Below are 25,429 nucleotides of genomic sequence, written 5' to 3' on the forward strand. Positions count from 1 at the left end.
CACTGGCCTGCGGTGCTGCTGGCGACGGTGTCCTGGGCAGCGGTTCTGCTGGTGGCGGTCTTGTCCTGGCCTGCGGTGCTGCTGGCGGCGGTGTCCTGGGCAGCGGTTCTGTTGGTGGCGGTCTTGTCCTAGCCTGCGGTGTTGCTGGTGGTGGTGTCTTGGGCAGCGGTTCTGCTGGTGGCGGTCTTGTCCTGGCCTGCGGTGCTGCTGGCAGTCCTGTCTTGGGCAGCGGTTCAGAAGGTGGTGGTCTTTTCCTGGCCTGCGGTGCTGCTGGCGGTCCTGTCTTGGGCAGCGGGGCTGCTGCTGGCGGTCTTCTCCTGGCCTGCGGTGCTGCTGGCGGTCCTGTCTTGGGCAGCGGGGCTGCTGCTGGCGGTCTTCTCCTGGCATGCGGTGCTGCTGGAGGTCCTGTCTTGGGCAGCGGGGCTGCTGCTGGTGGTGGTCCTGTCTTGGGCAGCGGGGCTGCTGCTGGCATTCTTCTCCTGGGCAGCGGGGGTGCTGCTGGCAGTCTTCTCCTGGGCAGAGGGGCTGCTGGCGGTCTTGTCCGCCCTGCTGATCTTCTCAGACTTTCCGGTTTTAATGTGCCCCTTCTCCACCTTGGATGGTGTCGCAGCTGTCTCCACACTCCCAACTGTACCCCTGTGAGAAACTTTGGTGGCTGATTTCTTTCCCCTCTCCCGCCGGGCACTGGCCAACTTTTTATGCTTCACAGGTGGGGGACTGTCCGTGCTGTGGCTCCATGCCACACTGGCTGCCCTGCTACCTGGTGCACTCCATAATCCGGTGACTACTGGCACCACTGGTCCCGCCAATGTTGTGGCTGAGGTGCTAGGTTGGGACCTGGAGAGTCGGGCACTAGGAGACTGAAGGGGTGGAGGAGGTGAGGGAAAGAGGTCAAGGCTGGCCAGGAAAAGTTTCTTAGGAACACTGGGAAGGGTAGCTGGAGGGGGTTTGGGAGTGGAGGAAGAGGTTGTGGTTGCAGGAGGTGTACGTTTGGTGACTTTGGGTGAAGGTGCATGGGCTGTAGGCTGTCGTGAGGTGGATGGCTGTTGGGTGGGTGTGTGGCTGCGTTTGTGTACCTTGGGAGATGGCCTCACAAACACACTGGGAAAGGACACAGGGGATGTGTGAATGGTAGTGGGGGTGGTGACTGCACGTGAGCGGGGTGTGGTGGTGGGTGTGCTGGTGATGGACGTAGTGGCTGAGGATGTAGTGCATGCAGGTGTGAGTGGAGACGAGACAGGGAGGGAGGAGGGAGATGAGGAGGAGGGGGACACAGTGGAGGCAGTGGATGTTGGTGTGTCTGTATGTGTGTGATGCTTGCATGAGTTCCTGTGGGATGTGTGGTGCTTCCCTTGTGTGTTGAGGTGTGTGCATGCTGGTCTGATGGTGTGCTTGGGATAGGTTGAGGTACAGGGGTGTGTGTCTGGGTGGAGGAAGTTGGAGGGGGGAGGCTAGAGACAGGGACAATGGCTCCCATCAGTGCTGAGGCCAGAGTCTGAAAAGCTCACTGAAGGGCTGCCTGACCAGAGTGAATGCCCTCCAGGTATGCATTGGTCTGTTGCAACTGCCTCTCTACACCCTGGATGGCATTCAAAATGGTAGACTGCCCAACGGTGAGGGACCTGAGGAGGTCAATGGCCTCCTCACTGAGGGCAGCAGGGGTGACTAGGGCAGGGCCTGAGGTGCCTGGGGCAAAGGTGATGCCCACCCTCCTGGGTGAGCGGGCACGGGGCAAACGCTGAGGGGCTGCTGGGAGGGTGGTGCTGGTAGGGGGGGTGGCGGCTGTACCTGTAGATGCGGGGGCACAGATGGGGCCGCCACCGCAAGGGTGCTCCCATCAGAGGAGGAGTCAGTATTTCTGGTGTCAGCTCCTGTCCCCGCCGTGGAGCTCCCCTCGCCCTCCGTCCCACTGGTGACTTCAGACTCAGACCTCCATGGCCATGTGGGATTCAGCTCCCTCCTGCTCTGGTGCCACTGCTCCCCCACCTGATGATGCTAATGCACACAAGAACAGGGAGACCACAAAAAGGGGGGAAGACAGAAGAAAGACATGTTGAGTGCAGGCAACACCGCTACCGTTGGCGGACACAACAGACACAACAGACACAGAAGCCCCCTGCAATACGCTGCACACTTGGAGTCCACTATTCAGTCCCTGGGACATGGCTTACAAGGCTATGGCTGATTTCTGCACACATGGATGTCATAGGAGCCTCACTAGGTGTAATTGGCACTGTACACAAGTGGGGTGGGGTGGCACAGGGCCTGCCTGAAGAAGGGAGCTTAACTACAAAACTCGCCCTGGCCTAGGGGAACCCACAGCCGACCTCCCCCACCCAGACACCTCTAATTCACGCTGAATCAGCAGAATGAGAGTGTACTCACCCCCTGGTTGCTGCTGTGATGCCCTCAATCGCCCATCCAACTCCGGGTACGCCACCTCCAGGATCCTGAACATCAGGGGAGTCATGGTGCGACGGGCACCCCTCCCCGTTGGGAGGCCATCCCCAGCTGGGCCTCCGCCGTCTTCTTGCTCCAGCGATGAATGTACTCCCATCTTTTCCGGCAGTGGGTGCTACGTCTGTGGTAGACCCTCAGGGTCCGGACTTCCTTGGCGATGCATGCCAAATGTCCTTCTTCTGGTGGGAGCCTACCTACAGGAATTGTACAGGGGAAAAAGAGAAGTAATTACCAACTGCACTGTCACAGTCATTGGCCCGCATCCCTACCCTTGCCATGACGCACATGCACTCACCGTCGTTTCATGCACGCCTCATTCTCACCCCCCATCTTTCATCCACCCCACTCCACACAGGCATTGCCCATACAGCATGCCCACAGTGTACTTACCTATTTGTCTGGAGGACCGTAGAGTAGCGTGTACTGGGGGAGGACCCCATCCACGAGTTTCTCTAACTCCTCTGTGCTGAAGACAGGGGCCTTTTCCCCAGACACACAAGCCTTTGTCTCTTCCAGACTGAGGTCACAGCAGCACTTACAGTGTAGGTCCTCTCCTGTCGAAGATCAGGTATCAAGTGATTGAACTGATAGAAAATGTCAGTCATGTCCGCGGCGGTGTGCACCGTCACGGCCGGCGTACATCGTCATTGGCTCCTGGGACCCATAGGGTCCAATGTTAACCAATGCAGAATTGCGCCGCCTTCTTCGACCACCTACCGCAATGGTGTACAATGCCAGCGCAGTTTCCTCATATCCCATTGTCCCACCTTACAGGTCAGGCAGCCGCCATTTCATGGGCCCACATGGCATTATTTTTTACTGCGTCACACATACCTAGGCATTGCCTAAACACTCATACAAGCCTATGCCGAATTGCTAATATTTTCAGAGTAGGCTGTGTTTACGTACCTCAGAGTTGGTTGACTCTCTACTCGCTGTTCTCCTCCATAGGCACCGTCTGCTGGGGCATGTGAGGAGATGGCGGCATCCTCCAGTGTACAGACTGCTGGTGGACCTGTCGACAATGGAGGAGCGACATGTGATCATCATCTACAGGCTTGATCGTGCCACAATCCTAGAACTGTGTGCCCAGTTGGAGCCAGACCTGATGTCAGCTATCCGCCATCCCACAGGAATCCCCCCTCAAGTGCAGGTGCTGTTGGTACTCCATTTCCTAGCAAGTGGGTCTTTTCAAATTACAGTAGCCATAACATCAGGGATGTCCCAGCCTATGTTTTCCAACGTGTTGTCCAGAGTGTTGTCTGCCCTGCTGAAACACATGCGGAGCTACATCGTTTTCCCTCAGGTGGAGGATATGCCTACAATGAAAGGTGATTTCTATGCCCTGGGACATATCCCCAACATCATAGGTGCCATTGATGGGACACATGTGGCCTTGGTACCCCCCCGCAGGAGTGAACAGGTGTATAGAAACCGGAAGAGTTACCATTCCATGAATGTGCAGATGGTGTGTTTGGCAGACCAATACATCTCCCATGTTAATGCAAAATTCCCTGGCTCAGTGCATGACGCTTACATCCTGCGGAATAGCAGCATCCCTTATGTGATGGGGCAACTCCAGAGGCACCGGCTGTGGCTATTAGGTGAGCACATGGACCCCATACAGTGGGAATAGTTGTCTGGGTCTGTGGATGTCCCTATGAGTTAGTGTGTGTCTAACACATTGTCCCTCGACATTTGCAGGTGACTCTGGTTACCCCAACCTGTCATGGCTACTGACCCCAGTGAGGAATCCCAGGACAAGGGCAGAGGAATGCTACAGTGAGGCCCATGGGCAAATTAGGAGGATTATAGAGCGGACCTTCGGCCTCCTGAAGGCCAGGTTCCAGTGCCTGCATATGACTGGTGGTTCCCTATTCTACGCACCAAAGAAGGTATGCCAGATCATCGTGGCCTGCTGTATGCTTCACAACTTGGCTTTGCGACGACAGGTGCCTTTTCTGCAGGAGGATGGTCCAGATGGAGGTGTTGTGGCAGCTGTGGAGCCTGTGCACAGTGAAGACGAGGAAGCAGAAGAAGAGGACATCGACAACAGGAACACAGTAATCCTGCAATACTTCCAGTGAGACACAGGTAAGAAGACAACACATCTAATTTAAATCTACTACCTCTCTACTGTCTGTCATGTTCACCCAGTGTATGGTCACTGAGTTGTCACTTTCCCTTACGATTTCACAGATGTGGGTCCCACTGTGTGACATCTGCTTTGTTTCCTCATAGACTTGAGCTGTGACATAGGTATGTTGACATTACATTTGAAAGAACATTTTGCCACTGTAATTGCTAATACACTATTTCGAAATCACAGACAGACTCCTGATTGTTTTGTGCTTTAAGGGTGTTTATTTAAGTGCTCAATATTGGAGGGGGTTGTAAAATGGTGAGGGCTGATGGTGGAGGAATGTCCATTGCAGAGTCCAGTCTGTTAGTCTAACAGGTGCATTGTCCAAAGGGGCATAGGAAGTGGAGCTGGGGCAGTTTAAGGATGGACAGGGTGACAAGGTGGGACAAATGGATGACAATCAGGGCAGTCTCATTTCTTAGCAGGGGTCTTGGCATCGTTCTCTGTCTTTGTCCTGGATCTCAGGGACCGTTTGCAGGGTGGTTCTCCCTGGTGCTGGTGTGGTGGTCCTGTGGCAGTGCCTCCTGTCCACTAGCGCTGGCGGTGGTGGTGGGCAGTTCATCGTCCAGGCTAGTGTCAGGGGACCCTTGTTGTGCCACAGTGTCCCTCCTGGTGTTGACGAGTTCCTTCAGCACCCCTACAATGGTGCCCAGAGTGGAATTGATGGATTTGAGTTCCTCCCTAAAACCCAAATACTGTTCTCCTGCAGCCGCTGGGTCTCCTGAAACTTGGCCAGTACTGTTGCCATTGTCTCCTGGGAATGGTGGTAGGCTCCCATGATGTTGGAGAGGGCCTCGTGGAGAGTGGGTTCCCTGGGCCTGTCCTTCCCCTGTCACACAGCAGCCCTCCCAGTTCCCCTGTGTTCCTGGGCCTCTGTCCCCTGAACCGTGTGCCCACTGCCACTGCCCCCAGGCCCCTGTTCTTGTTGGGGTGGTGGGTTAGCCTGGGTTCCCTGTAGTGGTGGACACACTGCTGATTGACGTGTCCTGGGGACAGAGGTATGGGCCCGCTGGGTGGGTGCTGTGCTGGTGTTTCCAGAGGGGGGTAGGTCTGTAGTGGCTTGTGCCAGTGTGAGGGGAACCGACTGTCCTGAGGTCCCAGATGGGCCGGGCTGGTCCTCTAGATCCAGTTGGACAGAGCTGCTGTCATCACTGTGGGCCTCTTCTGTGGGGGGAGTGGACATGTCTGGACCCTCCTGTCTGGTGACATTGGGTAGGAGTCCTGCAGGGGTGTAAAGGCATGATTATTGCATCTGTGTGTGCCATGGTGTGCAATGGGTGGGTGACCGTGTACCCCAGTGCTTGCATTCCTGTGTAGGACCTTGTGTGATGATGGTTTAGAGGGGTGTATGGGTATGTGCAGTGGCCATGCTTTGGTGATGGGTGTCCAGGCTTTGGTGTTGCATGCAGGGCTAGGGTTTTGGATGTGTGGTTTGTGATATTGGGACATGTGTGAGGAGTTGGAGTGATGGGGGTGAGGGCGAGGGTGGGGGTATGTGATGGCATGCAGGTAGGGTGGGAGATGTAATAGTTAAGATTTGACTTACCAGAGTCCATTCCTCCAGCTACTCCTGCGAGGCCCTCAGGATGCAGTATAGCCAAGACCTGCTCCTCCCATGTTGTTAGTTGTGGGGGAGGAGGTGGGGGTCCGCCGCCAGTCCACTGTACCGCAATGTGGTGTCTTGAGACCACGGAACGCACCTTCCCCCGTAGGTCGTTCCACCTCTTCCTGATGTCATCCCGTGTTCTTGGATGCTGTCCCACTGCGTTGACCCTGTCTACGATTCTGCGCCATAGCTCCATCTTCCTACCTTTGGAGGTGTGCTGCACCTGTGATCCGAATAGCTGTGGCTCTACCCGGATGATTTCCTCCACTATGACCCTGAGCTCCTCCTCAGAGAACCTGGGGTGTCTTTGCGGGGCCATAGGGTGGTGTGGGTGATGTGTGGGGTGGTGTTTGCTGTGATGTGTGAGGTGATATTTAGAGGTGTGTTGTTTGAGGTGTGTGGATGTTATGTGAGTGATAATGTTGAGTGCCTGTGGATGCTAGTGTTGTTGATGGTGGTGTCTCTCTCTGGCCTTCAGTCGCAATTGTGGTCATAGGGGTTTGTGGGTGATGTGGGTGTGTGTTTTATATTGTATTGAGTGTGTGGGAGTGGTGTGTGTATATGCATCAGGTGTGTTTATTTTGAATTGTCCAATGTGGTTGTGTTTTTTTACTGTGTGTGTATTTTGAGCACGGCGGTGTGTACTGCCAATGGAATACCGTGGTTGAAAGACCGCCACGTGGATTCGTGGGTCATGATAGTGTGGGTGTATTCCTGTTGGCGTGACGCTGTCGGTTTTGTTATCGCCAGTTTATCACTGACCTTTAGTGTGGCGTACTTGTGTGGGTGTCTAAATTTTGGCGGATTCCGGCCTTTGGGTCATAATAACCATGGCGAAATTCCGCGGCTGTGTGTTGGCGGTCTTCTGCACAGCGGTAAGCAGCTTTTACCGCCAATGTTGTAATGACCCCCATAGTCTTAAGTGAGAAGGGGAGTAGCGAGCTCCATGTTATTCCTGCAGCTATATTTGAATGTACGGATTAGTGCTACCTTGACTTTGACAGCCCAACTCATATTTTATATTGACAAGCCAACTCCAAGATTGACAAGTGGTCCCCTTTCCCGAGCCTTTGCAGGCAACAGGGACCCCATTCCTTGCAGCCATTTTATTTATTAAGGAGAGGCGGTGTAAAGCCCCCCTCTCGGGGACCCCATCCCCCTGGGCCATATTGTTTAATTAAGGGTAGGGGGCTCGCACTTCCCATTCCCCTACCTTTAGAGCCCCAAGGCCCCACAACCCCTCTTTTCTTTACTTTTAAGGGGATGGTGTATGTGCCTCCCAACCCTCTTGGTGCCCCAGGGCCCTCAACCCCCATGGCCACCCACCCATGGCTTTATGGCCCTTGGGTCTCCATCCTAAGGGCAAAAACATATATTTAGAGAGGAGGCAGTCACATGGACCCCTCCCCGAGCCACTATGCGCCCCAGGGACAACAACCCCCAGCATCTCCTTTTTTATTAGGGGTAGGGGCCTGCAGTCCCTCTTCCTGAGCCCCTATAGGCCCCCATCCCTGGGGACTTTTTTGAATAAAGGAGAGGAGACCCACATACCCCACTCTGAGCTCCTAGAGTGGCCCCAGGGCCTTAGGTTTCTTGGGTAGGTGCCCCAGTGTCCAACTGCGGCATCCACCAAACAGTAAACTGGGGAGAGTGGTGTAGCCCCAAGCCCCACCGGCTTCATGCAACAGGAGTCAGATTTGCTCCTACCCAGCAGGAACAGCAACTTCTGCTTGCATCTCCCTGGTGGGAGTGATCTCAGTCTCCCTGCTTACAAGAGTGTATTGGGAAAAAAAGACTACTCTCACCTAGCAGTAGCATTTTCAAAGGTCCCGCCAGGTAGGAGCACACTCCTTTGTGTAGGGAATCTACTGTGTCCGGTGCAGTGCTCCCATGGAACCCAGTGAATAAGTCATCCAGAGGGGATGGGGTCCCTGAGGGCCCTATAAAGCTCAAGGAGAGGTGCTGTGCACCCTCCTTCCCTATACATGTTGCATCCGGGAATTGAGTCCCTAGAACCCAGTGGTGGCTTAGGGAGGGGCTGTGTGCCCCACGCCTCGATTAATAAGCATTTCAGCCCCAGGGGATGTTGTCCCCTTTTTTAAAGAAATGGCCGGGGTTATGTGTTCTCCGGGGCGGTAATCAGCGGGGGGCACTTTGCCCCCATCCCTTATGTTTGAACTGGGGTAAAGGGTTCCCGGAGCCTCAAGGAGGCTAAGGGAGTGGGCTGTGCACCCCATTCCCTTTTGTTCTTCATGGTGACCCCTGGCTGCCATAGCATTTTTTTTAAATGCTGCAATTCTGGAATCGCAGTTTTTTTTTTTTTTTTAAATAATTGTTTTGGCTCTGTGAGGGCCCATTGGCTTAACAGAGCAAGGTTTCCCTATCCTTCCTCCATATAATATTTTTGAGTATTAAACTCAGAACAGGGGACTGAGGGCCTGATTATGAATTTGGCGGTCCATGGACTGCCATGGCTGCGGCGGAGTTCTGACTGCCATCAGCTTGGCAATCAGACCACCATATTACGTGCATGCAGTCCCATACAGGAAAGACCACTATGGTCCCGCCGGCACCACCAAACAGATCAGACCACTGCAGTGGCAAGGCAGGCCAAACAGGCCGACAGAGCCAATGTTTCCGACAGACACATTATGATGTTGCCCATCACCAATGTGACTGTGGTGGTTTAATGACAAGGTCCCAGCAGGAGGAAATGGAGAGCATAAAGGAAGCAACTCACCTGCAGGCAGCGCTACACATCTTGCGCTGCCACAGAGCCCATCACAAATGTCCTAACGATGCTGTTGCTCATAGATGCAGCCCAAACTCCACACCACTGTTGAAGCAACCAACAGTAAGAACCCACACCAACCTGTGCCATGAAGCTCAACAACAGATTGTTGCACCGTCAGCCAAATAATAAGGGGCTTATGCTACGGGCACCAAGTACACTTGACCCTGTGTGTCCTGGGTCGGAGTCACTCACAGAGAAGAGCCCATGCACAGCTATTAAATGCCCTCTATGGGCAGGTCACTGACACTGCACTGCCATACTGCACAATAACATGCTTGCTCATCTTTGGCACAGGGACAGTGAAGTGTGCAGAAGATTGTGTCACACAACATCAACACCACAGCAACATCACATTTACCAATTCAACTGATACCCTCACATTGCTCACATGCCATGGACTGTCCTCAGATTGAAGACACATATGTATGGATGTGTCATGAAATGCAAATACCACTCCCAAGACACGTCCTTGTAATTGACCCACATATCACCCACATTGCAACACAATAGAAGTCAATGGAATGCCCAATATTTTGAGAGAAAAATATTCAAACCTCACAATGCAAACAATTCCTGCACTATTGGGATGGGCAGGATGCTGTCCTGGGACACATTTCACTTTGCACATGCCCCTAAAACACCACTTGCACAGGAACTGGCTATTCATGTATCTCAGGGACAAACAATAGTTGAGCCAAGTGACATGCCTATCTGCATAATGTGTAAGTGAAGGTCAAGAAAGCAAATACAACAGCAACAGCATAGGCCATACATCCAGATGAAGTAGCTGCAAGGAGAACACATCAAAATGGACACATGGTCAGTCAAATGCAAAGGTAGGTAGCACAATTGAACACCCTCCATGTGTGGACAATGAAAACGCTAGATTCCACACATGAGACAAATGTACAATCCAGATCAGGCAGACAAATCTAACAACATACATGCTTACATTGGTAAAAACATGATGAAATACTTACCATAGCAAACATAACACGATGCAATGACACCCTAATTGGGTTAACACCCATATCCTTACAGTGTACATCTACCCTTGTCTTGGGTGACACCTGCACTGCCCACAAAGTCAGATATTGCAAACAACAGCAAAATGGATCAGCAATCAGGCTGAGACACGCAACTGTAGGCATACAACACAAGCTACTCATGAACAACAAAAAGGTAGAAAAGTAATGGTAGGACATTTGTGTAACCTACAAAACAACAATTGGATTTATGAACTCCAAATGATGTAGGTCAAAGGCCATTGGTCAGACCATATGAGTCCATGCACAGTATTGTGCCCAACCTTGACTCTAATCACTGCCAGGGAACCTCCACATGAAGTGGCATAAAGTGGGCAGGTAAGCACCTCAGGGATGGGTTTGGAGTTAACAGGGGAAAGGGCAAGGTTGAAAACAAAACTCTCTTTGGGAAAAGGGTAAGGTCATCAGAAGGTGTTGGGGACTTAGAGATGTCTCTAAAATCCAGAACACAATGAATCAGCTAGCCCCAGAGAAATCACCTATACTGTATGGCATCCCTGATTGTATCAGTAGAAGCCATTATTCCTTTGTATGTTAGAGAGGTCCAGGGATTTGCAGGTACTTGTAGAAGGCCCTCAACATCTTGCCCCATGGGAAGCTACATCACTGTCTCAATTTTGGACCTGCAAACCCAGATGTCCGTGGATGAATGGTTGTACCTAACCACATATTATTGCAACATAACAGCAGGTCACACCATGATGCATGCCAATAGACAGGCAATGACCCTTCCCCATCCACATGTGCAGAGCACTTTGCCACATGATGCCACATCAATGGCATGGAAATACACATTGTGGATGAAAACTGTAGTCCTACCTGTAATGTCCCTCATTGCTACTGCAGTTGTGAATGCCAAATGACATGCAATGATGGGTGAGTGTATGTGTGAGCCAACAATCAATGGTGGCACACTCCTGTCTGTAGCACCACATGGAATGTAGCTACATCATATATCGAACCCCAACCACAGGTTGGCATGCACATATAATTGAGGGAATACAAAAACTATCCAATGAACACAGGAAAACCATGCATGAAATTTAGTGTACACATTTTGTCAAAAGAAAAAGGGACCCATGCTAACATGTAGGCAGAACGAATGTTGGCAACAATGAAGTCACACAAATCTTGTCAATCGATATTCAGCACTTACCATACCATACCATGTATGATGGTGTTTTGCTTGCTTCAGATTGAGAGGTGACAAAATGAAAGGAATGCCAAGAATGCAGCACTATTAGTCTGAATATATATATATATATATATATATATATATATATATATACACATCATCCCTTTTGCCAGCATCAGGCCAAGGAACCCTCACAACCAAGACAGAGGGAGTGTATGTAACCGCATGGGAATCACAAGGTATCCCTCCTCAGAAATGAGGTCCTTCTAACCCTGTTGTCAAGCTTCCTGCCCTTATATACTTTAAGCAAGCTGGAGAGGAGAATTCTAGAAACCACCCCTCCCATCGGATGAGTTATTGTTCAAACACTGGCCGCACCAGGTCAGTGTTAGAAAGAAACACATGTGAGACTGACCAACTCTCACTGTGTTTTTTTTAAGACCGAGCTGTCCCCTACCTTATCATAAACGTTTTATCATCAGTGCTCTTTACTCCTACATCATATATCGAACCCCAACCACAGGTTGGCATGCACATATAATTGAGGGAATACAAAAACTATCCAATGAACACAGGAAAACCATGAATGAAATTTAGTGTACACATTTTGTCAAAAGAAAAAGGGACACATGCTAACATGTAGGCAGAACGAATGTTGGCAACAGTGAAGTCACACAAATCTTGTCAATCGATATTCAGCACTTACCAAGGGAAAGTCCTAATCTGTAGCTGCACCCAACGAACAATGTACGCTTTGTCACATGTATGATGGTGTTTTGCTTGCTTCAGATTGAGAGGTGACAAAATGAAAGGAATGCCAAGAATGCAGCACTATTAGTCTGAATATATATATATATATATATATATATATATATATATATATATATACACATCATCCCTTTTGCCAGCATCAGGCCAAGGAACCCTCACAACCAAGACAGAGGGAGTGTATGTAACCGCATGGGAATCACAAGGTATCCCTCCTCAGAAATGAGTTCCTTCTAACCCAGTTGTCAAGCTTCCTGCCCTTATATACTTTAAGCAAGCTGGAGAGGAGAATTCTAGAAACCACCCCTCCCATCGGATGAGTTATTGTTCAAACACTGGCCGCACCAGGTCAGTGTTAGAAAGAAACACATGTGAGACTGACCAACTCTCACTGTGTTTTTTTAAGACCGAGCTGTCACCTACCTTATTATAAACATTTTATCATCTGTGCTCTTTACTCCTCCATGTTATGTACCCATCCTTCAGTGAGAAAGAGTGAAAACACGTTGCACAAGCTGTGCACGTAAAAATACCTAACAGTGTGTGAAGCTAAGCTAAGCACAACATGGAGTCATTGGTCAAGATGGAGCTGGGGGTGGTTAAATGGCAACACCATTACACTCCACCCTTTGACCACTGACTCTCATTACATACTGGTGTGAAATTAACTCTTTTTGGTTTAAACCTTGTAAGCAAATTGGGTATGCATTGCACACCACAACATATCAGAATCAATATACATCACCATCATTATTTTGCCCGAAATCAGGTAACCACTGGAACAACCAGTCCCACCACCCTTTATCCACATCTTGTTTTACTCTTTTCACCAATTCATGTAAAGTGTCAATATGGGATTGAATAGATTTAGAGTGATCTGATAAATTAGAACAGCACATGCCGTCAAATTCAGCGTAATAATGGTCATGCTTTAACAGAGAATAGTCAATAGCAGTTTTGTTTTGTCTTGCAGCTTTTCTAGTACCTCGTATATCTAGCAATAATTCAGCTACAGCAAGGGATATATGATTAATATTCTTAACCATTAAACATGATAACTTATTAATAATTTGAGTATTATAAATGGCTAGTCCAGGTGTGCCTGCAATATAGAGACTCAAGCTTATATATTCTGATTGGGATAATAATTGAACGTCGGAGTCACAGTCCTTACTTAATTGAACTGCATCCCTTGGATAGCGAGTATGTGCAGAATGAAATGGAAACATCATGAGTCCTAATCGTGTAAAGGTACACGGTCCACCTGTTTTATTGGCAAGAATATATGTGAAAATGTCATTTCTGCTAGAAAATAACCATCCCACTGGTAGTTTGACATGTTTGATGTAACCAGCGGCAGTCACAATGTGAAGGCAAGCCATGTTATTGGTCATGTTTTTGCAATGTTGATCAGTTCGGTGTTACAAAGTTTGGTGTTCCTATGGTATCTCATGAGGAGACCTCGTTTTTTGCCTCTAGATGCAGTTAAGTGTATTTTCTAATGGCATGAGAATTGCAAGTCATCTAGTAACAAATATCACCAGTAGTGATAATATACACAATTATTTGAGTGAGATTATTCTACTTTTCGTTAGTTGTTTCTTGGCAAAACTTAAAGTACTTGTAGAGACTGAAATGAGATATCACATCGTGTTCCTGAACATCTCCATCCAGGTTAGTGTCATTAAATATATTGAGCAGGACTTTTACAGGGGTCAGAATTGCAATCAAACACTTGGAAATATCAACTGTATTTTGCATGGTGGCCATGCAAAAATCGGACCTGTTGAGTACGACCCTTGACAAATGTGTCCACACACTTTTGTTCAAGTGCAGTAAAGGTGTCGGTCGGCGTGATTGATCAATCATTTCAGCGTCAGGGTAAGGGGTTTTCAACCCCTCCTGACCCCACACACCTGCAAAAAGACCACACAGCACTGTGAGCGCACAGACATCTAGTAGTATTGTCTGTAAAAGAGACAAGTCTGATCATTCTCACAAATAACATTTGTCAGCTGGTATGTGTTCACACCTCTTTTGTCCGGGCTTCCTAACCAGAAGGATATTGTCCTTCAACTTGGCAATGATTTCTGCTGGTTCAGGAGGACAATTTGGGGATTCTAACCCCACCTTAGCACCAGACTTTTTTTTGTTAGTTGAACTAAAACCTCCCTCCCCACGCACTGTAAGAAGGGCTGGGGCAGTCCCCTTTTTCACTGTTCCTCCATCCACTGGGATAAGCAACATTTGAGCAATTCTATCTCCTGCTTCTGTCATCAAATCAGTGTCTCCACTATTCAAGAGGATAATCTTAATTTCTCCTTGGTAGTCTGCATCGGTCACTTCCTCCCAAGACCTGTATGCCTCTGAGTACTAACCCAGATCTGGGCGCAATCAAGCCACAATTCACCAGGATAATCTGTATTCCAACAAATGTATCACCGAGTGCCATGTCTCTTTCAAAGTGTATGCTTTTAAAGCATGTAAATCAAGATCTGCAGATTCTGGTGTAGCTTGGTAAGGAGCTAAGGTTCCTGGTTTCATTTCCCATTACGTGATGGTGTTGGTTGCTACATGAGGTTGTGTCTGTAATGCCGGGGTTTACATAAGCATTAGCAGAATCTCTGCAGTTGTCAGTGGTCTGTTATTCAGAATTTGGAGGGCTTCATTTATGTGCTCTCTCCAGTTTTTCAAGCCTCTTTCTGATAGTTTGCATAATTGAGCTTTCAGCAAGCCGTTCATTCTCTCAATTAGTCCTGCATCTTTTGGATAATAAGGAATGTGATAAATCCACTCAATGTTTTGTTGTAAACAATAATCTTGTACCAATTTTCCTTTGAATGTGACCCATTGTCACTCTGGATCTGGAGTGGGACTCCATAATTTAACATTAACAAGTCCAGAGTCTTGATCATGCTATACTGAGTGGCATGTTTACAAGGGACAGCAATCAGGTACCAGAATAAGTGTCCACTATGGTGACACCCGTGACTAGTCGGTAGTGGCTCTATGTAATCAATTTTCTAGATCTGCCCCAGTAACTTCCCTCTCCCCAACTGACCTCTGTCAGTTTGTTAGACAGGCCTCTGTTGTGTGTGTTGACAAATAGGACATTGCATGATCACAGTTTTTATCGTCTAGGGGAATGTGCATCCCTCTAGTCTATGCCCACCTGTAAGTGGCTTTCCCTACCAGGTTTCGTCATTTTTGGTGCACCCAGTTACCCATTCCCACCAAGTCAGAACTCTGTGTTGCCATCTCTGCCTCTGAGATTTTGGCTTTGTCATCTGGAAGGGAATTGAACCAGCGTTATAGTGAATCAATTGGACAGTGGGCATCTACTTGATACACAGTAAGTGTAATTTGCTCTAGCATTTCCCAAATTTCCTGCCACAACTCTTCGCCCCACACCTCCTTTGAATGTATTTGCCAGTTATGTGCATGCTATGTGGGAAGCCAGGTGGCTAACCCATTGACGCTCGCTAGACCTAGAATCAGGATAAATGTGACAAGTTCCAGGTAATTCTTGTTTCAATGCCTGATACACAACGTACAATTCTGCATTTTGACTACTGTTCCATTCTCCTGTAGTGGTCAACAGCTTCTTAGTGATCGGGTTGTACGACTGCTTTCCAATGTCTTTTGGCCCCCACATACTTGGCTCAACCATGGGTAAACCATACATGCTTCTTATCCTCAGGGAACAAGGATTCAAATGACTCGCCCCACCTCACTAGTGACTCTTTTATTTACAGTACCTTCTGCATCCATTCCTCATCCTGCACAGGGGCTTGTGACATCAGTTGATGTAAAGCTGCTGTGCCTGCTGGTCCCACTTGGGCCCTGTCTTGTATGTACCATTTCCAACGTATGATACTAGCTTCTTGTGCATGTCACATACGATCAATTTTAGGTGAACTCATCACCCACTGCATCATTGGAATCTCCGGTTTCAAAATTACATTATGACCTAGGGTCATTTGCTCAGTATCCAGTATATCCTAGTAGCACACAAGTAACTGTTTCTCAAAGGGAATATATCGCTCCCCAGCACCAGGTAGGTTTTTAGTCCAGAAACTCAGGAGCACCCTCGTCCTTTCCTGTTTTTGCCACATGCTCCAATTTGCATATTTCCCCTGAACGGTTACAGGCAACTCAAAGTCTCCTTCCTGTAGTGGCCACAAGTCTAATGCATGTTGAATCACCTCCTTTGCCAAATCAAATGCACACTGTTGCTGTTCACCCCATTCAAACTCATGCTTGCTTCATGTTACTATGTACAGAAGGACTAAAATCTGACTCAGATGAGGAATATGCTGTCTCCAAACACCAAACAATCCACTTAATCACTATGCCTCCTGCTTAGTGAAGAGAGTGGCAAACTCTAAAATCTTTTTTTTTGCCTCTGGCAACACCTCTCTATGTCTCTGATTCTACTGAATTCCAAGAAACTTAACATTTTGAGAGGGTCCTGTGTCTGGATTAATCATCCAACTTTTACTCTGTAAGAGTTCCACAACCCACTCCAACTGAGTCTGCACCTGCTCTTGTGTCTCTCCTTGAATCATCACATCAACAATGTAACGGGACAATTGCACCTCTGGAATGACAGATACTTCATCCAGGTGTTCTGCCACCAGTCGTGACAGATGGTGGGACTATATACATACCCTTGGGGGAGCCTTAGCATAAAAAATTGTCTGCCAGTCTAGGAAAAACTGAATTGCTCCTGAATCTCAGGGGCCAATGGTATAGAAAAGAAAGCATTGGCAATATCAGTAGTTGCATACCAGGTCCCTGGATGCTTCTGTATTCTTTCAATTAAAGTGATGTGTCAAAGGGGGTGTATGTTTATTCACTTCGCTGTAATCAACCTTCATTCTATAGCACTTATCAGATTTGTGCATAAGCCATGGGGGTTGTTTCATTCAGTGGTGGTAAGCGCTATTACACCAGCCACAATCAATTCTTGTATAGTTTTACTTATTTCCTCATGCCCTCCTGGAATACAGTACTACTTCAGGCGGGTTACCTTGGTTGCTGGAGGCACCTTCACTGGGGGTATCTTCAGATATCCCACCTTCATAGCTGCCACCGAAATGTATTTCTTTGATCCAAACGGATAACAACCATCAACCAAATACAAAGTCATCCCCTTTAAAATGTCAATTCCCAGTACATATTCTAGAAGGGGCACAATCAAAACAGTATATTCTTCTTTGGCATTCTTCCTAGTTTCATTTTAACAGTAGTCTGCATGGCAGGGGATTGATTTCCACCCAACCCTGTAATGGTCTAATGCTGACCGGTAAACGTTTTCGGATTTCCATAAATTAAAGAGACCTCCGCTTCAGTGTCGACTAATGCTCGAACAATTTGAACATTTTTGTGTTTCCAGTGCATTTCAAAATCAACATGTGGTCTGTTATCTTTACGAGCCAATCCCTGTACTGGAGCTTGGCCTGTTTCCTAATATGATTTAAACCTGTCAACTTTTGCCCAAGTCAAGTCTGGATATATGCTTTCATATCTGCAAGTAGATTCTCCTCATTCATTGCTTTCAATGGTTAACCACTTGCTGTCAAAATCATACTCCTCTTCCCTTTTGAAGAGACATTTTTCTCCCTTTCCTTTCCATTCTCCTGCATCTGTGGCTGACTCTGAGTTACACGTTTACTTGTTCACCCGCCTGCTATGTTCTTTTTGGTCCAGGCCTCTTTTACAGTACATCTCCGATAAGCTTTTGGTATCTATTCCATCAATCTGCTCCTTTCTGACACCATCCTTCAGTAATGCCTTAAACATGTCTCTCCTAGGTACTCAATTATTATTTGCGTGACCCTCAGACCTGAAGGCTCTCTCTGGTTTACTCCAATCTCCCAGCTCTCCTAGCTCGCAAACTGCTGCCAGCACCTCTTTTATTCTCTGCCCTGTCTGATTAATTTGGGGGGTCATTATCACTTGCTTGTAAGCTGGAGGGGAAAGACAAATGATTTTTTTCATACTGAAATGGTCAGTGGAGCCTCTAAGAAATTGTGAGCTTCATCTAACAGAATAGCAGTTTTCATACTTTCTTCCTTAATTTCTTGCATATCATTTCTCAATGTGTACCAAGGCTTATCATTTGTCGGCCAATCTGATTCAGTATGATATTTTTTATTACATCCCCTGACTGCCAATTGTAGTAAATTGGTCGCTCCTTGATTCCCATAACTCTTGAATTGTTCTTGTGTAAGGGGGTTAATGTTAAGAGTACAAAACGTCTTTGAATCTCCAAAATCTAATGTTACTCCTGAACAACCTCACCATCTATGTACGAAATGCTTTCCATCACTTTTATGTTTAAATCTGTCCATAATATCATTAAATTCTTGTTGAGTGTAATCTTCTGAAGAATGCATTTCAGTTCCTCCCAGGTTCTGTGGGGTGCCCTGTATTCTTTGTCTAAATATGGGCTGTGCGCAAACCATTTTTGGCTTGTCTCATTCCGACTGGCCCCACCTCTTTTAACCTCTTTATCACTAGAATTTAAAAAGTCAGTACTCTCCCATATATTCATGTCCCATTCATCCGAATTCCAATCTAATCCTGCTTTGGCAATTGCTAAATTAACTTTTATTTGATTTATTTTACCTCTACGTTTACGAAATCTGTTCTGAGCAACTTTAACAGCTGCCCTATCTGCAACAGACTGATAGGTATCAGCCTTATCTTGTAATACCTTATTATGATAGGAAAGCATAGTTACAGTATTTTTAGTTTCAACTAACTGCCTTTCTAATTGCTGGTTCTCCTGTTCTAACTGCTTGCATTTCTCATGCATGTTTCTATAGGCGGAGAGCAGTATCCAACCTCTCCGTCCTAAAATAGATAAATCAGCACTTTGTCCAAAAGGTACCTTTTGCAAACACATAGGAACATTTTTTGGTTCAGCATCATTAAGACATTCATCCCAACACTCTGAGAGCCCCTGCCCGCAGGACCACTTGTTCGCCAAGACATTATAAGGTTCTTTGATCCACCCTGGACTCTCACTTGCAATTTTAGAAATAGTTTGTGAAGCTGCTTTTGACTTTTTCCAAAAAATGTAACTTTTACTTTTAAATCTTACACTTTTCAACCTTTTCCCACTTTTCTGACTATGCCAAAGTGTTTTGCTTGCTTCAGACTGAGTGGAGACAAAATGAAAGGAATGCCAAGAATGCAACTCTATTAGTCTGAGTAATAGATTTATTAAGGCACTTCTAAAGGTTCATACAGATAAAGAATAATGTATAATTATATATATTAATATATATACATACATATATATATATATATATATATATATATATATATATATATATATATATATATATATATATATAAAATAGCGAGGCACTCAGCTGCTGGTGCACTTGGAGGGTTTTAGGCCAAAACCCTTATTAATCATCACACAAAATGGTGATGTGGGTGCTGTGACAAGGATTTCAAATATAAGACAGTTTGCCACAGAGAAAAAGAACTGGTAAAAAGGAAATTACGGTAAAACCTGTTTGAAAAAATATGCTGAATGTAATTGATGCACGTATTCCTTTTAACATGATGTACGAATAATATTGGATTGAACTATCAATGACTATAATCAAATTATTGAATTAAGGAATCGTGTTAACAGCAATCACGTTTGAATATCTTACAGGTGAGAGACATGTGACTATTAATCCCAGAATGCAATATAAATAGTGTGATGGCAGGAAAGAACAGACAATACCACTTGAGAAAGACATGGTTGTCGAAACGCGTCGTGGGGCCTGAAAATCTGTCTGAATAAATGAAGCTGTCAATGGATGCCCCAGGAGTGTAGTCCCTTTTTTGTGTGATGATATATATATATATATATATATTTATATATGTATTTAACCAAAGCTCAACACTAACGTTTCAGTCTGCGCCCTACACAGCAGACTGCGAAAGGGTCGCAAACCCTTCACATTCCCAAAATTGCTTCTTGACACAGAAGAAGACTTCATAGTCACTTACTTGCTTCAAACAGTGATTTATTCAACCAGGCAAATAAACAAAATTGGCACCAATTCACTCCAACGCGTTTGAGGAGACTCTGCTCCCTTGTTCACGGAGATATCAAGAAGCAATTTTGGGAATATATATGTATATATATATATATATATATATATATATATATATATATATATATATACATATACACACATATATATACTGTATATACATATATATATATGCACACACATATATATATGTACACATATGTATACATATATATATATAGTGACTATGTCATGCACAACACAAAGCTGAAAATAAGAATTAAAAATGCATCACCGTGGGGCTTGAAAGCAACATCATCCCTTTTGCAAGCATCAGGCCGAGGAACCCTCACAACTGAGAGGGAGTGTTTCCAACCGCATGGGAATCTTCTGAGCAAGACGACCCTCCTCAGAAATGAATTCCTTCTAACCTGGTTGTCAAGCTTCCTGCCCTTGTATACTTTAAACAAGCTGGAGAGGAGAATTCTAGTCAGATGAATTGTTGTTCAGACGCTGGACGCACCAAGTCAGTGTTGGAAAAGAACACATGTGAGACTGGCCAACTCTCACAGTGTTTTTCCAAGCCCGAGCACTTCCCTACCTTACCATAAACATGCTCCGCCTGGTACATCTTATCATGAGTGCTCTTCACTCCTCCATGTTATGTACCTATCCTTCAAAGAGAAAGAGCCAAAACACTTTGCATAAGCGGTGCGCAGAAAAAATACCTTAGAGTGTGTGAAGCTAAGCTAAGCACAAAATGGAGTGTGGTCAAGATGGAGCTGGTGGTGGTTAAATGACAATAGCATTACAGATGGCCACCTTCACATGGCAGACTGTAGTGAGCCAACAGCATTCGTCACACACTGAAGATAAGTGGCTTCTGGGGGGCAGATGCCAATTTACTCACTTGGCCAGACACATGGCTGGTGACAGTGATCCATCACTTCATTTTCTTTGGGCTGTAACATTTAGCAGTAGTGGTATGTTGCATAGAATTTAGACCAACTAGAGCAAACATTACTTGATTGATCAATGTACACAGCCATGTGCTGTCCCTGGAGAGCACTTTTTTGTGGAGTGTACTTGTTTGTGTCCTAGGTGCCTGGGCTTATAGGCAAGGCACATCAGTATGCACCAAATTCCACACATACTCAAACAGTTACTCATCTTGTGTGTCATACATGGCCCATCCCCAATCGTCAAGGGGAGATGTCAGAACCTAACACATCAACTTGGCTATGTGACAGACAGGAATATGCCCTGTACTCACCCCCTTGTGGCTGCTTTTTTCCCCTTAAATTAAATGTCCATCAAGCTCCGGGTATACCACCACCAGAATGCAGGTCCTTAGGGGGGTCATGCTCCGACATGCACCACGACCACGTTGGGAGGACAGCCTCAGCTGGACCTCTGTGATCTTCCGGGCCCAGCATCTCAGGTCCTCCCACCTCTTTCAACAGTGGACACTCCGCAGGCCATGGACCCCCAGAGTCTGCACCTTCTGGGCGATGGCTCTCCAAATCTCCTTCTTCTGATGGGCTTTGACCTGCATGTATGCAAGAGGCAAGTCAAACTTTTACAAACAAAAGTTTTGGCACAAATGGTTGTGTCACACACATGTCAAAAATCCAAAGCACCCATGTTGATAAGTACAGGGACATGACTACACACTTTTGGAGTCATCTGCAGACTAACACACTACCCTGCTCAAAGCCTACAGTAACCAAGCAAGCCTACTGACATCAGATAGCCCATGCTCCAGGAATATGTACTGTAATGTGAGCCTCAATGAAACACTGCGCACCAATTTGGCTTCTGAAAGGTAAATAAACTCCTTAAGCCTGACTGGACAAACACATTTACACTCTGCAACATTGACTCAATAAATACAGTCCCTACAGGCAACTACCACAGTACAGACTTCACCCTTACACTTGAGTGACAATGAAAGGGCTGGTATGATGGGTAGAGAAAGTGTCTCCCCTGTGCATGTGTGAACATGTGGCCTACCAAATGCAGACTCATGCTGTAGCATGTACCTGTAACACAGAACACACCTTTGATAATATGTTTCTAACCTATAGCGATGGCATCCAACATAAAAAGGAATGTTTTGTACAATTTCTGCTATGTATCCAAGCTACCAAGTCACATGTCATGGCCTCCCAGGACTCTACACACTGTCTGCACTGCGGCTTTGCTATTTGTGCATTAAGCCTGTACAGGACACACATGACTTATGTAAAGATGACAACAGAGCTGTGGGAATAAGGGACCTGTCATGAGTCAAAGACACACATAGACAATGATGCTTAATGCATATATGGACTAGATCTGGGGTTTACCTCTGTACCTATTCCTAATCTAGTCAATGGTCTGAGGCATTCAGGGCAAGTTTTGCCGCTAGACCCACATATTTGGCACATGACAGGATCTGCAGGTCTACAGGGAGTGGGCACAGTGCCACAATTGCATAGTCACAGTGACTCTCCGACAGCCTGGACTATATCCCATACTGGGAGATACATTTGACAAGCCCTGGTCTCTGCAGGCAGAGCGTACAGAACTTACATGACACTCACATTTTCATCAATTTCATGCATGGCAGTACATCATGTGGCCATCTGCAACGTGGCTTGTGGCTTTTGTGGCAACCTTAAGGGTACAGTGAGCCATGATATTTCTTCCAGACAAGTTTGGCAAGGCCAGATATGGGGTGAAAGATCTGTGGCACAGTACACACTGCTTACAAGATCCTCAAATGACTCAGACAAGATGCATACCCAGCTCATGCTGTCATGCACATACCTTTTCTAACATTTACAACCAGCATAAACAAAAACATTTCATTGTATGGCAGTAAAGTCTCCTTGCCTAGTCATGTGCATCCAACAAAAGGAGGATCTAGGGCCTCCAAAAAACATCACTCAGCACAATCTGAATGAACATACCATATAGTACTGGTCTCCCAATACCTGAACCATGTGCATCCCATTGATGCCACACATACTGCAACAGGCACACAAGAAGCCTAACTGGCACACAGGGGCACATTGTAGTCTGTGAGGAGGGAAAGAATGGTGTTGAACTGATTCAATTGTGCCTATGTGGTACTAACCTGCTCCTCTGGTAGCCAGAGAGCTGATCATACAGAGGAAGGACCTTGGTCACAAGCCTCTCCAGCTCTTCTGGGGAAAAGGATGGGGTCCTTTCACTAGCTGGAAGTGGCACAATTGCTCCCAGAGGTGGAACACAGCAGCTGAAGTTTTAGAGATGTTGCCTGCATCAGTGTCTGGAGTCAAGTGGCTGATTTTGCACAAATGCGGTATACACGTATGCCATTTACGTGGTCATCACTTCTGTGGAACACAGACATTGGGCCATACAACGTTAGCGTACAGCTGTGTTTGCTGCAATCATTACTGCCCACTGCGTGGATGACTTCCACTGGTAGACACAGGCAAGTCCTGATGTGCAGTGGAGTAGGTCACGCATTCGCCATTTTGGCAGTTTGAAATATTGTATATGGCCCTGTTATATGTGTTACCGCAACAATATATGTTTAGGATCATCATAAACATCCTCAATATGTCTTGTTTTGTAGATCCGGCTACCCAACCACCAGCATAGTGTGTTGCACGGCACAGATGACATATGATGGCGGTGCACGGTCCACCACCGCTGACGGTATTTTTGGTGGTCGGGAATGACTGTCACATTTCGAGGGGCAACTGAGTAGCAGATAGTTGGGTGTCACCCAAATCCATGTTGTGGCCACATGTTCAAAACCATGGGGGTCACATTTGACGCTTGTGTAGTTGCCAGCTGTGATGTGTACTGAGTGTAATGTATTTCCAGTCAGAAATGCTTTGTCACATGATATTGTTGGCAATCATGTGTTGCTGTGGACACAATGACTAATGTTCCAAATCATGTATTTTCTCACATAGGTACCCTGGGATAAGGAGGATGCAACAACCTCCTGTCTACCATCCATTGCTAGACCTTCTGACCATGGAGGAATGCCACATCATCCAGCTCTACTGTCTGAATAGGCAATCAGTAGTGGATTCATGCCAGCAGTTGGAGCCAGATCTGATGCCAGCTAACAGTATTCCATACTGCATACCACCCATTGTTAAAGTCATGTCAGTATTGCATTTCCTGGCCACAGGGTCCGTCCAACATACGGTGGCCCTGTTTGGTGGTATGTCCCAACCTATGTTGAGTCTGGTGTTGAGATATTTCCTCTTAACAATGTTGAAACACATTAACAGCTACATCAGGTTCCCCTGACATGAGGATTTAGCCAATGTGAAGGCTGACTTCTTATGGTTTTGCCCACATCCCACATGTGTGTGTGGGAGGCATTGATAGCACACATGTTGGCTTGGTGCCACTGCAGGCCACTGAACACGACTATTGCAACAGAAATAGCTTTCATTCCATCAACGTGCAAGTTGTCTGTTTGGAAGGTCTCTAAATCTCAAAGGTATGTGCCCGTTTTTTAGGATCAGTCCATGATTCCTTAATAATGTGGAATAGCACCATACCCCAGCTGACATCACAACTGCAACCAGAGAGGGCCTGACTGGTTGTTAAGTCACATCTCTCCTGATTGTGTGTGAGCAATGTCAGGTGCTACAATCATTAAGTCAGTGACTCATTGTTACAATTATGTCCCATTCTTTAATAGGAAACTCTGCATGCCAGGGAAAGTCTGCTTCAATGAGGTCTATGGAAAAACACGGCAAGCAGTGGAGCAGGCTTTTGAGCTCCTGAAGGCCAGATTCTGCTGTCTGGACAGGAATGGTTAAGCCCTCCTCTACTCACCAGGGAAAGTGTGTCAGATCACTGTGGCATGCTGCATGGTCCACAACATCACCCTGTGGAAGAATATCCCATACATCCCAGAGGAAAGGGATCCTGCAGTGCCACCAGGTGTGAATCTTGAAATGTCAACTGAAGATAACAGTGGTTAAGAGGAAGGCGGTGACGTGCGATAAGCTCTCTCCAAAAGCTACTTCTCATGAGTCTGTCATGTGTTGTCATGGCTATGACTGAACAATTAACTGTAGTTGTGATAATGTGCAGAGTTTAGAGTTTTTTAAACATTTAGGGAGCTGATACTCCAAAGGCTGATTGATAATATAGCTTTTGACACATACTCTCCTTGATGATCTTCCTTTGTTTGTGTCAGATTTATTGCAATGTACTTTGTTTTCTAGATGCCACTTATGTGACTTGTGTCACATCAAGCCTATACTCCTTCTTTTGTTCTTTGTACAGGTACCTTAATCATGACATTTCCATGTGGGCATTTCAGAGTTGTAAATTGGCAGGTATGTGAATCTGTTCTGACATATGAAGTGGACATGGATTGTTCTAGGTAATGTAGGTCACATAGGTTAAGTGTAGGAGATCTG

Source organism: Pleurodeles waltl, chromosome 1_2 (assembly GCF_031143425.1).
Source record: "Pleurodeles waltl isolate 20211129_DDA chromosome 1_2, aPleWal1.hap1.20221129, whole genome shotgun sequence".
Lineage (NCBI taxonomy): Eukaryota > Metazoa > Chordata > Amphibia > Caudata > Salamandridae > Pleurodeles > Pleurodeles waltl.